The sequence below is a fragment of the Cyrtonyx montezumae genome, unplaced genomic scaffold (genome assembly GCF_038088225.1).
Source record: "Cyrtonyx montezumae isolate F1298 unplaced genomic scaffold, pur_monq_1.0 scaffold_8, whole genome shotgun sequence".
NCBI lineage: Eukaryota > Metazoa > Chordata > Aves > Galliformes > Odontophoridae > Cyrtonyx > Cyrtonyx montezumae.
This window is the reverse complement of record NW_027072089.1, coordinates 24,702,260-24,717,421: the sequence shown is the minus strand read 5'-3', so window position 1 is coordinate 24,717,421 and position 15,162 is coordinate 24,702,260. Positions and strand designations below refer to the sequence as shown.

The 15,162-nt window shown below is 36.1% G+C and overlaps 1 protein-coding gene across 1 annotated transcript in view; it reads right to left on the bottom strand.

Moving 5' to 3' along the window:
• Window positions 1-7,193: 7,193 nt before the first annotated feature.
• Window positions 7,194-15,162, bottom strand: part of RMDN1 (regulator of microtubule dynamics 1) — an 83,608-nt gene continuing 75,639 nt past the window's right edge. The window contains exon 11 of the mRNA XM_065751891.1: window positions 7,194-7,205. The gene's annotated coding sequence lies outside the window, so the exon portion shown is untranslated. The remainder of the gene's footprint in view (window positions 7,206-15,162) is intronic.

The window sequence follows — 15,162 nt, the reverse complement described above, 5'->3', positions numbered from 1 at the left end:
AAAATGAAGGGTTTTGAAAGCTACATCAACATCCTGCTTTCATACTCACACTTCATACTCATTCAAGAAATTTACCCTCTTGTCTTTGAAGTGGCCCCCACCTCAATTCTCTGTGTGACTTTTTAGCTTCAGGCTGCACAACAGCACATCTCAATCTTCAACTGAGAATGTAATATGATGCAGAAATGAAGTCCGTTTCTTGCTGAGTAAATAGAAATATAAATATATATGATGTCAACACCTCAGAATTATGGCATTCAGGCATCATGGATTTGAGAACACAGAAGTATCTCTCCATCTAATACACGCACACATGCACACACACACACACACATATATATGTAAAATGGAAAAAGATCACCTTATTAATAGTAGAAGCTACACTTCTTAAACTGTAAACGTAACCAATAGGTTACATCTCAGCACATATCATACTGATTTAATAGGGAATTGGGAAGGTTTTTAATATTTTGTTCTATCACATAGCACAGAGAATCTTACACTATTACTTCAAAAACTATATTCAGAGAAAGCATCCTTTAGTTCATCAGAAATTTAGAAGAATTGACTAAAAAAACCCATTTCTATATGTAGGTTTCTTTATTTAGGAAACACAGTAATTCAGAAGAAAAAAAAAGAAAAAAAAGTTGATTTGAAGATTTCCTTGCACTGCTTCTACTACCTTGTGTTTCTTAGTATATTATTTCCCACTCTGATCTCTGACCAACACTACCCAGTCCCCACCTACAATGCAAACTGTCATATACTGCAATAAAGACAGCAAGGGGGCTACATTGTCTAAAATGATCATTTCTCCATATGGTTTACTAATTGCATTTAAAAATAATTATGAGCAGAAGAACAACGCAGTCAGCAGATCTAGTACGCAGAAACCAAACTCAAGCATTTCAGCACAGTTGTAAGAATTCTTTCTTTCTGGGCTGATTATTCAAACAGAACAAATCATCTGGCCTTCTGCCAAGAATTTTATGAAGTGATTTGAAGGGGAAAGAATCTGTTCTCCACCCTAAGTCACTCTGTGCCAGGGAAGATATGCAGCTGCTATTGCTACAGTCTGTGTATACTGTGAGCTCAGAAAGAAAGGAGGAGTTGCAGCTTACATGATTATGTTGACAACAGAATGGTTCTTTAGGCTATGGAACGGACAGCATCAGTACTGACTGGATTTCTTTCAAACCAACTTTCTAGATACTTGCAAAGTAAGGACAGATGTATTAGGCATCGGTTACATTTCATTTAAGAACAAGCAGCAGAATCAACAGATTATAAAGAGAATTGGGACATTAGAGTTACAAGTCCTCCTACATTCAGATTTTTCTACAGATAGTATAATTTAAATTGTTCTCGTTAACAACTTAATCTCCATACTAGTGTGTATATATTATATATATATATATATAATACATACATATATATATCACATAAAAAATATATGGTCATAAATAACCTCTAACAATAACTGTAGGGGAAGTCTAGATCACAGAATCACTGCTGCAAGTATCATTAATGACCTCTCGATTTGTTGAATAGGGGAACATGAAACAATGAGCTATTTTTCTTCTTCTTCCTTGCATTTCTCAACAGGATCTGGTGTTCGTGCTCTTAAATGGATAAGCAATTCCAGGCAAGTTTGTTCAATATGATTATCATTTCTATGGCCCTCTGCCTGGATCTTCAGTGACAGATAAAAAATAGAAACAGAATCAATCTCATGTTGAGCTCTGATCTTTATGAATCTTTCATTCTCAGTGTTTGCTATACCTCAGGCTTGAAGTCTTTCCATCTGCTCACAAACAGATGTGAGCAACACTGTTTATGGACAGGGCTGCAGTGTTTGAAGCACTTCCCATGAACAATCGCTCCTTGCTGCAGAAAAGACCATTTCTGTCCATGCTGGAAACAGAAGGTTTATAGGATAAATGATATCAAAATGTGGTCTTAAGACTACACCTGGACATATAGTCAGTCAACAGTGGTAGAGACTCTCTTATTCTGGTTCTGTTAGTTCCAGCATAACCTTAAAAATAATCCAATGGCCTATTCTGAACATTTATCTATATTAAACCTAATATTGTACAGTGTCATTTTCTTTTATATTTGACAATGTGATGCATTCTTTTTTTTAATAAGTATGCCTATGTTACACAGTATATTTAATTTTCAACTGTTCTACTTAAGACATAAACAGCAGATCTGTAGTGCATGAACGGAGACATAGCTGCCCATCAATCATACTTGCATTGGAATTATAAAGTAGTTGACATGAAAATTAATATAAAAGTTTAAATAAGTGATAAGACAATGTCTAGTGATGTGCTGAACAATTGCTGGAGAAATGGTGTAATCTAAACTATAGGGAAAAAAAAAAACGCAGTAGCATATATAGGACAAACAAAACAGTCTTATGACACAGAAACTGATCTCAAACACAGAAAATTATTAAATATATTGAGATATCTCCTGATTGACAAAGAGAAAAGCAAATCAAGAAGCAAGACAAATCTCCCAAAGATCTCAGGTAAAAGTTTTCATACTGATGACATACTATGAGAAACATTTGACTATCTGTCAGTGTTAATGCAAACATCCCAGATATGGAACACAATCACTAACAGTCTCATCTTAGTGTGCAAGCCAGGAAATGAACATCCTTTCCTTCCATTAGCCCTGGGCTTCTGCAGGCATAAAAAGAAAAAAAGAAAAGAAAAAAAAAGAGTGAACTTATTTGTCTTTACGCAACAGCCAACTGCAATGCATTTGGCAAAAGTCTATTGATAGGTGCCATCTTAGAAGCATAACTCATCTCCTAAAATGAAACTTTAAAGTTTTGAGCCTTGGAAGAAAAAGGCCTGAGGCATGAATCTTGACAAGAATTTTTATGCACAGACTCGTATAAAAGTAATTATCCCAGAATATCTGTTCAATATTGTTTTTGCAGCTCTTGACTGCCATCAGATTATATACCCAGGTATGGCTCTCACCCTGGGGCTGGTCAAATCTGTTGTCACCAGAATTTGCTGTCACTAAAAATCTTCCTGAGATCCTGCTTTGCTTTATCTTAACACTGATGTCTAGTAGTGACACAGTACAAAGAGAAAACTACCATACAAAGCAATATGAGTTTTCTATGTGCTCTAACTTGTTGCTTGCAACACAGCAACTCAGAATGAGCTTGAAAAGCAGCAGTTGCAAGGTCTTGGATAAAATTATGGCCATATTTTCTTGTTTTCCAAATGACAAAACCTAAATGTTTCCATCTTGTTAGGGTTATTTTAAAAGTATGCACTGCAATTTTTATTTATTGATTTTGTGCAGTGTTCTCTGAAACTTCTGTATGTGCATGTACACTTACACACACAAATGCATGTTAACATTTTCTGTTGAGACTCACAGCAACTAGAAAGTGTGAGAGCCAAGACCAGGTAAATAACTGTAGAAAAAATGAAAAATGTTGCAAAGCAACATGTTCAAAAGATTTTAAATAAAATTCATTGAAATCAAACAAAGCAACGTTTATGCATTTTCTACTAATGTGGTTTAAATCACAAGTTTTTTTGGGAGAAGTATTGCATTCTCTTCATGCTTTAAATCACAAAAGGCAAAAAGGAGCACTCAAACGGTTACAAGCCAGATCTAAGCTCATGAAAACTGATCATGCCTTCTGCAATACTTTGGTAGAATTCAGTTGAGCCCTACATGAGCAATGTTTACAACCTTTAAATGCATAAATAAATAACAACAAAAATCCCTCCAAAAAAACAAGAAACAAAAAACAAGAAAGCTGGAGCATGGCAGAATCTGGGCACAAAAGCTGTCTTTCCTCTGGGTGAGCCAGACACTGAGGCCACATAAACTCTGTCCTATGTAAAAAATTATGAAAACTCAGAAAGTAAAAATTATTCTTTTAAAAATCTTATCCCTAGTCAAGCAGATTGTAAAAAAGTTTTGACAGAAATGCCTTAATTGATATATACATATCTTGCACATAGAATTGAATCATCTAGCTTTTACAAACCTGAAGTGTATTTATCTATCATCTGCAACATGGGCAGTAACAATGCTGTTACATGTGTAGAAACAAATGGAACCAGAACAAAACAGGTTAAGATTATTTATAGCAAACATTATGACTTTAACAGATATATGAAAAGCAATAACAAACTCCAAATTACCATAAACATTATGTTATGCTGTTTCCTTGCTTAAAAAAGTCGACAAATTATTTTTAAAAATATATAAAACTACTATGAAAGCTGCTGTAATTCATAGTCCACCACTCTGCTCCAATGGAGCATACTCACTCTGAGGTGAATATGCTGCTGTGTCTGTGAGCTGCTTACACGAAAAATATATGAGAAAAACTTGAACCTGTTCTATTAGAACTGCCCAAAGCATCAGACTGCAGGATTCAGGCTGCTGGGAAGAAAGAACTGCTGTGTAAGGTGCTTAATCAGCATGGTCACTGTGCCCAGTACAGGTTGCAAAGTCCTGACTGAAAAAAATAACATTTTCTTAGAAACATGCAATTTTGTTGATGGCAGATAATACCAATTTCTTTGAGCACATTTCAGTAACCTTCCTGGTTGGCAGAGGCTTAGAAGTCTTCCATCACTATTATCACTAACTCCATTCTCTGGTCTTCATGATCTACTTTAAGAGCGCTTTGAGGTTTCAGATATTTGAGTGTCTGACTCGAACAGATCTATTCAAATTAGTATACTGTGAGCTAACCATGTGAACCCTCCTCATTTTGATTAATATAAGCATATGGAAACCAAACAGTGGAAGCTATTATACTAGGAAAGGTTACTAGTAAATGTCATAGCTTACATATCAAACCTTCATTTATAGACTCACAGAATTGTAGAATCACCAAGGCTGGAAAAGACCTCTAAGATCATCTAGTCCAACTGTCCACCTACCACCAATGTTGCTTACTAAACCATGTCCCCCAGTACAACATCTAAACATTTCTTGAACATCACTAGAGATGGAGACTTCACCACTTCCCCGAGCAGCCCGTTCCAATATCTTACCACTCTTTCTGAGAATAAATTTTTCCTAATAGCCAACTTGAACCTCCCCTGGCACAGCTTTTCCCACACCATTCCCTCTAGTCCTACCATTAGGGAGAATAGGCCAACCACAACCTCACAGCAGCCTCTTATCAGGGGGTTGTCAAGAGTGATAAGGTCTCCCTTAAGCCTCCTCTTCTCCAGACTGAATAATATCAGTTCCCTCAGTTGCTCCTCAAAAGACCTGTATTACAGACTCTTCACAAACTTCATTGCCCTTTTCAGGACATGCTCCAGGAACCTTGATGTCTTTCTTGTAGTAAGGGGACCAAAACTGAACACAGTACTCAAAGTGTGTCTGTCTTACCAGCTGCATTAGGTTATCTTCCACACATTCTAGAAGCTTCCTAGACTGTTTCTTCTGTGCTGCATTTTATTTTCATCTTATATCAGGGAAGTTGAAATCCTCCATGAGAACTAGGGCCTGTGATTACACAACTTCTGCCAGTTGCTCGTAGAATTTCTCGTCCATCTCTTCATCTTGGTTAGGTGGTCTATAAAAGACCTCCACCAGCATGTCAGCCCTGTTGGCCTTCTCCCTGATCTTTACCGATAGAGGCTGAGTCTTACCATCAAGAGCCCTTAGCTCAACACTGAAACACTCTCTAGCACAGACAGTCATGCCCCTCCTTCCTTGCTTAGCCCTTGTTAAGAGCTTATAGCCATTCATTGCAGCACTCCAGTCGTGGGAGTGATCTCACCCTGTTTCAGTAATGGCACCTAAATCATAGCTTGTCAAGGCTTCCACTGCTCCTGTTTATTGCCCATGCTGCACGTATTGGTGAAGATGCATTTCAGCAGAGACTTCTGCCTCTCCACTAACCCTGGCATTGTTCCCTCAGGCTCACCTCTCAGGCTCACCCCTCCCCCTTCAGACCTTTTTAAACCTAGACCTTTTTAGACCTAGTTTAAAGCCCTTTCAACAAGCCCTGTGAGCTCCTGGACTGGGATCTGTTTCCCCCTTCGAGACAGCTGAGATCCATCTGCAGCCATCAGGCCAGGCACCAAGTAAATTTCTATCTTCTTACACAGAATCTACCATTTCAACATGTGAACTTTAACATTTTCTCTTAAAATGAAAAAAAAACCAAACTTCCACAAATTCCATTCTGAAACAGTGGTTATGAGCCTAAAATTAATCATATCAGTGTAGACTTTTCCTCCCATTGTTTTTAGATCAATCTCTGCTACTGAATCACAGAAGGTAAGAAGCAGTTTGCAGTTAATCTAAATCTCTCAGGCCCTTATCCTTACCAAAGAACAAGGCAAGTTTTGTATTTAAACAAACTCTTGCCAAAAGCATTAACACATTGATCAAAATGCCTGCCTTTCCAGTCCGATCTACTTAATTTAATCATGTGTGCACTAAATACTATTTTATCTAAGTGTCTCAGCAAATCAAATGTCTTATTGCAAAAATCTTCAAAAGGTATGGGGCAGACCTTGAACAAACATTCCACCTAGCTGTCTAGTCTTGTCCTTGATGTGAGCAGCTTTGGTTTCCTCGGAACTAACTCTGGAAACAGTTATGCTACTGAAACAGATTGCAATTATTTGCTCAACAGCTCAGAGTAGCATGAACTCTATGACCCTGAACTGGATTTGGGAACTGGCAAGAAAACATGATAATAAACAGGAAATCAAAGATACAGAAAGTGCTTTCTTGTGTGAATTAACAACGAAGCAAGCTGCTGTACTCTGTATCCAGTTGAACTACTTTACATGTCATATACATCCTCAGACATTCTTTTTAGTTTTATATAAACAGTACCAACACTAGAATAAAACACAAAGCCAACTGCAGGTGCTGTGTGGTTTACTAGTAGCCATTATTGATTGAAATAGTCTGAGTGGACCACACATGCTGCTTTGATGATCTCAAGAAACAAACAAAAAATATGTGCTACCTTACTCAAGCAAAAGCATAGAGGATTCATATCAGAAGCCTTGACTTCCAGTTCCAAAGGAAAATATGAATATCCATATTGTTCTTAAATACCAGCCAATGAATGGTATCAGACATGCAGGAAACAAAACAGCTCACTCAGCAAATTAAGCTCATCTGATGTTTCTATTGTTTCTAGGAAGCAGGACAACTACTGAATTCCCATATTGTGAAAAATAACAAACACTTTTTGTAAATGGCAGCTCAGAATGATAGAACACCACTTTTCTGTGCAAAATAAACCGATATGGTTTAATATCTCAATAGTTTTAAATAAGATATCCAATGCAGGAAACTGTAGCGGCACACACTGGGAAAGTGGAAGGAGGATTTTAAAGTAGAGACAATAACCAAGCCATGTAGCAGTTTGAGGTTGGAAGGGACCTTAAAGTTCATCTATCTCCAACCCCTCTACTGTGAGCAAGGACATGTTCCACTAGATTGGGTTGTGCAAAGCCATGCAAGTATACTCAAACCACTGCTGCCACATTCATGATTAGCTTCAGTTTAAGCAAGCTGCTGCTTTTGTTTATGTGTTGAGCTGGACAATATGTGGAATGTACCATCTGAAATGCTAATAGAAGATGAAGTTGACCCAGCTCTCTGCTTTATAACAGATTTAAAGTATTACAATAGTTTTTATTTTAAGCTTTGTTTTCTTTGAGAATAAAAACACAGCATAGCTCTGTATCTCTGCCTCTGAAGTACTACAGACAAAACATACAAAACATTTTTCACTTGTATTATAATGAAGTAACAACAAAATATAGGAGCTCTCACAAGGAGTGTTTTGGTCCTCGATTTTACTTACAATACGTAGATATATTTTAATTTGAACTACAGTATCTGTAGCTCTTAAGATAATGAGGACCCTCACCCACTGTCAGAATATTCAATCATCAGACTTACTAACAGTAAGATATTTTTACTTCTCATGTGCTGTCTGGACTGCTCAAGCATCTCAAAATGGATCACGTACACTGATCTAAGAGGCAGATATTGTTGATCAACAGCAAATGCTAAGCATAGTGTGTATCAATACTTTGCAGAAGCAAAAGTGGGCAATTCAATGCTGGAAAAGGTACCCATATCTAATCAGAATCTAGAGGCTGCTCCAACGTATAGATGCCAAAAACTGCATTAACTTATCAATTAAAGCCCTCCACAGGGAGAAGACCTTGGGTTTGATCTCTGCTGCCAGAATTTTTCTTTATCTATATTTAACAGTAAAACAGCTGAAATAGTTTTGACTGGCTGCTGAGCAATCCAGGCTTAATGAAATATTCTAACCAGCACAATTTTAAGGCTGAACTTGCAGGACTGAGACATTGGAACACAGATGAAAATAGGCCCTGCAGGCCCACAGATTTTAGGTCTCTGGACTTTTTACGCATGTACAGAGTGATTCAGAATGACAAGAAACAACTTGGAGTTGCACCAGTTCCTGCTGCGTGAGTTTAAGCAAGACCTAGTCACCGACTTCTTCCAGTTGAGACAATTCTGAGCAACAGGCAGACAGAAAACCAGCAAACTAGAAAACCTTGGAGTCAAATAACAGGTAAATTCAGACATTTGAAGAATCGGAGGCTGAACAAGGTATGCTTGGAGCAATTTTAGAATCAAAAACTTCAAGCATGCCAGAGTTCTGTTTTCAGTGCCAAAGTCCTAATTGGTTTAAGCCCTAGAAACAACACGGAGTGGAAAAATATTAACACGTTTGTGCTAGTGGATCAAAGAACAAAGTGATTTCCCAAGGCTGCTTTGGCAAAAGAGATGAAAACTGAACACACATTTCTCACGGCCTAGCCCGGCATTTCAATCAGAAGATTCTTCTTAGAAGATTTATTTCCCAGATAATCCTAGCAGTAATACAGTGTCCTCTTACTCCCTCCTCCACCACAAATTGGTCAAATTATCGTTTAAGAATAACTACCCTAAAAAGACTTTGCTCTTTCCTTGTGCTAAGGAACCTAAACATATTCTATCTTTGTAGAACACATTTTCTGGATGCCTGATAAAACCTGCTGGTCTTCTCTGGGCTCTTTTCAATTAGTATACATCTTCTGAAAAGCAACAGTTCAGATTAGTTTTGGGCACTGCACCAGGCACATTATTGAGAATGATAATTATTAAAAGCTCTCTCAAAACATTTCAGTTTAGACACTTACAGAGTACACAAGATAAATGTGAAGAAAAATAAAGGAATGCAAGTATCCCAAGAGAGTTCTATCACCTATTGAAGGTTGACAGAAAACAAAGTCTAATTGTTATTCTGACACTATTCAAAGTCACGGAAAGAGCAAACAGTTGATACATTTTGGCAAAGTCTGTCTTTATTAAATCATGAATCAGAAATATACAGACCAATATTAAAAGCTGCCGTAAGTCTAAGGGAATAAAATAACATAATCTATTGATATTCTGAAGTCAACACAGAATGTTCAACTCTACAGAAATCTTGTTTGAAGACAGCACTGTATTTATTTTAAGTACCAGGTCTGAACTTGAGGGGTAAAATAAAAGCCATGTTTTATCTAGATATGTTTGGGAGCAATTTCTCCTTGGCTAAGGAAAATGATGCTCATGCTCAGCTTAGTGGCTTCTCTTTCTGTACCACAGTGACTTATGAATCTTAGCATAACATGACAAAATTTCAGAAAATATTCTATTGATTCTCTGTTACTGATGAAATCCACCAACTTAATGAAAGTTATAGCTATTTGAGATGGACATGTATATTTTTATACATTCATGGTGCCCATTTATACATTAATATCTGCCGACTCTCCAATATCAGGCAGACTAATACAATCTTAATAGAAAAAAATACACAACAGTGAAGGGATCCTATCTCAGAAAGAAGACTGTATAATAGCCAAACTACTGCTCAGCAGAAGAAAAACTTGTTCTGTGGAAAAAAAACCTCTTGTCAAGATCAAACGTAAGCTGTAGAACAAAATCTGAAACAATTTTTGTCTTCTTAAGACAATGGTAAAGAACGGCTACTTCTTATATTCAGGTATTTACTAACCTATATAAGGATAAGAGTTATCATTACCAATAATAACAAAAACAATTACGGTTGCTTTTTGGTTTTTATCTTGTTCCTGCTTTCATTCAAGCTGCAAGCTACATAAAATTAATTAATAAGCTGCTTCCAAGATGTGTTTTACTCTCATTCAAAAGCAATGGATAACTAAATTTATCATATTTCATGCCCTTACTGTCTTAAAGAAAGTATTGGGTAAAAGTGAACTTTGAAAAATATGTGAACAGCAAAGATACATAAAAAATAAAATAACAAAATCCCACACAACAAAAAAAGGAATTTTAGATTGCACATTTTGCATTAAACAATGCAGAAAAAAAAAGATATTAAACTCACAAAGGCCTTCCAGGCCAGCAGTGCAAGAGACAGTCCTTAAATATTTGAAAAAATGACAATGTTGAAGACTAGAAGTGTTTTTATAACTGATAATATTGGGACAGATTATCCCCTAGCGATTACAAAATTCTTCCAGAAAGACCATTTGATTCTATTCTCCTGATTAAAACCTACCTAGCATTCTTAGTTATGTTGGTCATATTTAAAAAAAAAAACGTTTCTTACATCTCAGTATTTTTATCAATAATTTGTATGCAGGTATTTCAGTATATTAAAAATAATAGAGAAACTAGAATCTTCTAAAATATACACAGTTATAATATAAGATTTTTAAGTTTTAGACTAAATCTGTATTTTCAAGTTTTGTTTTATAAAACATAATACCCTCTCATCTACATTACAAAGTAATCTAGATTGAGTAAAGATACAATTACCACATCTTACTACTATTTTCCAAGGGTTACATTAGCTATTTGACCACTGGTAGTGCAGCGAACTCAGCTGTTGAAAAAAGAAAAGCAACAGTAAGCATTGAAATACCAAATCCTAGAGAGTAGACCACTACCATGCAGTGTCTTAGGGAAGAAATCTGATTCAGTTATATCAAGATGCTAGTGTGAGTAAGAACAGATTGCCACAGTTTTGCAGAAAGCCCAAGTGATTGTTTGCTGTGAGCAAACTATTTCAGAATAAGTTTGAATCATCATTGCCTTAGAAAGGATATTACTTACGCTGAAATATCTCCACTTCCTTTTGCTCTTCTTACTGTTTCCCTTTCAAACTGTGACTGGCTTTTAACCTTCCTGAGTGTTTGCAATCAACTCAAGTTCAAGGCAAGTAACTATTAAAAAGCTGTAGTGTCCAAAATTATTGGTTCTCGCTTGTTTGATAAATTAATGTTTTATCTTTTCTGTTTCACCGAGTCAAACTTTTGTTCTTTTTTTTAAAATTTTTTTAACTAGTTTATTTTTATAGAATAGATATGAAAATAATCTTGCATCCTGAGACAAGTCAACAAACTTGGTCTGTGATTTCCCTGAAAACGTCCAGACTAGCATGTTCATTATCAACGTTAATGTGATACATACTGGGAAGAAGAGGAAAAACCAAGACTTCTAATATTTGAGAAAAACAACCCTTTCCTCCAGACACAGTTTCTCATTTATTTCATAATAAAACTTTTATCATGGGAACACTGGCCTTCCTAACTGACATTCTAATATTATTATAGATAGATTGAATATTGCAGCATTTTCAAATAAACTGTAAACTAGCTGATAGTTTATATTAAAAAACACCCCTGGAAAAACACTATTGACACTATTTTTTTTATCATTGTGCAGTAATGAACTGCTTGAAAAGTTACATTCGTCAACATACCATTTTCTTAGTAAATTTCTGGAAAAGAACTGAGACTAAGTCAACTCTATGGGGCTCCAAAATTATTATTTTTCTAACTATACTTCTTAAAGTTAACAAATCACACAATTACAAATTACATGTAAACTCCTTCTAGTCAACCAATCCTTCATGAAGACCAAAGTATTAATGGTCTTTCAGTTCGAGAGAGCAAAAAAGGAAATCTTTAAAAGAACAATGCACCAGCCAGCTACATTGCATGTTTAATTGCCAATAATAATAATAATAATAATAATAACAACAACAATAATACTGTGTATGGACAGCAATCTTGCAGAATCCTGCTATTCCATTTGATCCCTCTTCTCCCACATTTTTCTCTTTCAACTTTGTGTCAGTTTTTCTCCTGTTAATGAAGGTAAGATAACTGGTGGGTAGTAGTTTTCTGAAAACAAGAACCACCCCTGAGCCTGTATTCATAAAGCAGTCTTTCTGTACACAGTATCTCACATCAGTTTTGTAATCTACTCAGTTCTTGGTAAAGTGCCCTTAAAACAAACACACAATAAAATGAATCTATTTTAGCTTATTTTCCATGATTTCCAAATTCTTTAGCATATAGGAATCTATATTCCTGAAAACTCTGAAGAAAGTCTTGACTACAATATCTCACATCACTCAGAGAAAGAGCTATATGGATTAATTTGGATTTTCTAAACTAAAATTCATGGGCTTTCACTATATTGAAAATATCTGAGACTACAGCAGGAAACAGTTCTCAGAATTCAGTGAATCACAGAATCATGGAGTGGTTTGGGTTGGAAGAGACTTTCAAGATCATTTAGTTCCAACCCTCTGCCAACACCCTGCTATAGGCAGAGACATCTTCCTCGAGACCAGGTTGCTCACAGCCTGGCTTTAAATGCTTCCAGGGAGGGGGCATCCATAACCTCACTGGGCAACCTGTTCTAGTGTCTCACCACTATCACAGTGAAGAGTTCCTGATATCTTTCCTGATATCTACCCTTTTCCAGATTAAATAAATAAATAAGTAAATAAATCCATTTCACTTGTGACATTGCCAATATTTTATTGATCATGCAACAAACTGCTACTGGTATCATCCAGGTGAATGAAGAAGATAAAAACAGTGAAGAATGTCTCTATTTCAAATATGCCTTTAGTCCACCTGTCAGATTTGTGCTAAAATATCTACATTTTATATTGAATATGCAGAACGTGGAGTAAAAATAAAATGCATTTTAAACGCTTTTTAAGAGCAACACTACATTCATTTCTATGGTGAATATACAAGTGTTTTTCCATATTTAAATTTAATTGGTTGTAACACTCCTGTATGTCATAAGAAAAATGTTAAAATAAATGTTTATAAGTATTCTTATTCCCTTTGAATCTAAAAGATTCTAAACAGCATATTGAGTATATATGGGTATAAATTTTATAACTCACTTTAAAATGTTCAACATGCACAGATTGCTAGCAAAACTTTAATTGCAATCCAGGGACAATGTGTTGCAGCTGCAGGTAAAAATAATAATAGGAAAATTTAAAGGAGTATAGAAATTTCTAAGTTCAACATTCTCTAGTCTGTTCTTATAAACAGTTTAAATAGTCATGGGAGGAACTGTTCACCAAGATTACTGTGTTATACCAAGGGTGTGTATTGCCTTAAAATTGAAATGCTCTCAACTTAAACAGGGGAATTACACATCAAGAAAAATAACATAACTATACTGTAAGTACTTGATAAAACAAGCAGCAACAACAAAACCCCACCAAAACATAAAAAATGTCACATTAGAACACACTGGCACCACAGTGCACTTTATTTACTGACATATATACTGTATGTTGGCCTAAGTCTTATCTTCAGTTCAGGAAAAGAAGAGTTTCCAGAGACAAAGGGAACACCTGAGGAAAAAAAGGATGTGAAGGTAAGAATCCAAGACAGGTCAGAAAGGCAGGTCTGGAGAAAACTGAGGTTTTTCTTAGAAGAAAAGAAAGTCTTAGCAAGAATTTTGTACAGTAATGCAACATGCCAGTTTTGTATCAAAAGGAGAGAAAATTCATCTCTGAAAGAACAGTGAACACTGAAAGAATCGCTGTAATGTTTAAGGAACAAAATAGATGGTTAAATCTCAGAAAATTCCAAAGTTGAGGATTTGGATTTCTTAGTTTTTCTGATTGATGCTCAGGAAAGGATCAGGAAACTTGCAGCTCAAACTGATGGGTGACTAATTCACTTAGGTCATGCATTCACAATACACAAACACAGATTATGTTCACATGAGAATTTTTGGTTCTGCTACTTAAAAGAGCTCAGTAAAGGAAAAAGCACATACAGTTTTTTACAACAAACAGAAGCTTGATTTTATGACTGTGGTCCCTAGCACACTATATTTTTCAGTCTTTTTAACTAAAGGATCACTTAACCTCTGGGGAAAGAAAACACTCACCTGCCCCCCAAAAACCACAATGTGAGAGACCATCTCGTGCTTATTATGCCAAAGTAGTCACGATGGCTTTCTATTACAGACAAATACAAATGAAGATTCAAAATTCATCCAAGTTTTCATTCTGGCTGGCTTCCTGTTTAACGCTTCTTTCTCTGCTCCCCATTCTTCAAAGGTTAATGTGCAATTCAGTGATGTAGCTTTTCCTTTTTTCTGTAGCCTTTTCAAGAAGACATCTTTAGAAGGTTTCTGCTACAATCTGCCATCTATTTTCTCCAAGTTTGTACAAATTTAACAGTCATTGAAGATACAATTAAGGTGGCCACTGAATTCAAGTTATTATGGAGGTGTAGAGATATTTAGTCAGTGAAAACGTGCTCAACATTGATCTTGCTTCTACAGAGAGTGACACTGACATTATTTTTCCTACTTTGCATTTTTCTTTCCAAAACTCATTGTCCATTTACTAAGGATAAAAGAAACAAGCATAAAATCTAGCCACTGACATGCGAACATATCAACATAAACTATTCCCATCCCCTTACTTAAATGCCCTTTTATACCTCATGCCTTCTGGACAGTGTTAGTCCCTTCCTTCCTGCAGCTCCACACTAGCCTCCTTCCCACCCCCACCCTTCTGTTGTATACCACTTACTTTCATAAACTGTGGATAGAGTCCTTCATTCACTGTTACCTGACTTATCTCCTCAGACATTTAAGCAACACCCCGCTGCTAATAATCTCCTCCCAACCTCTCCCTGTCTGAGGCCTGCTTCTAAGCCAGACGTGCAGACACGCTTCAGAACAGCAATCCTGCATAAGGGCAGAACTTCAAATAGAGGATCATTTTTCTGCTACAATTTTAAGAGAATTCATATTAGTAAATTTCATACTACAGTGTGA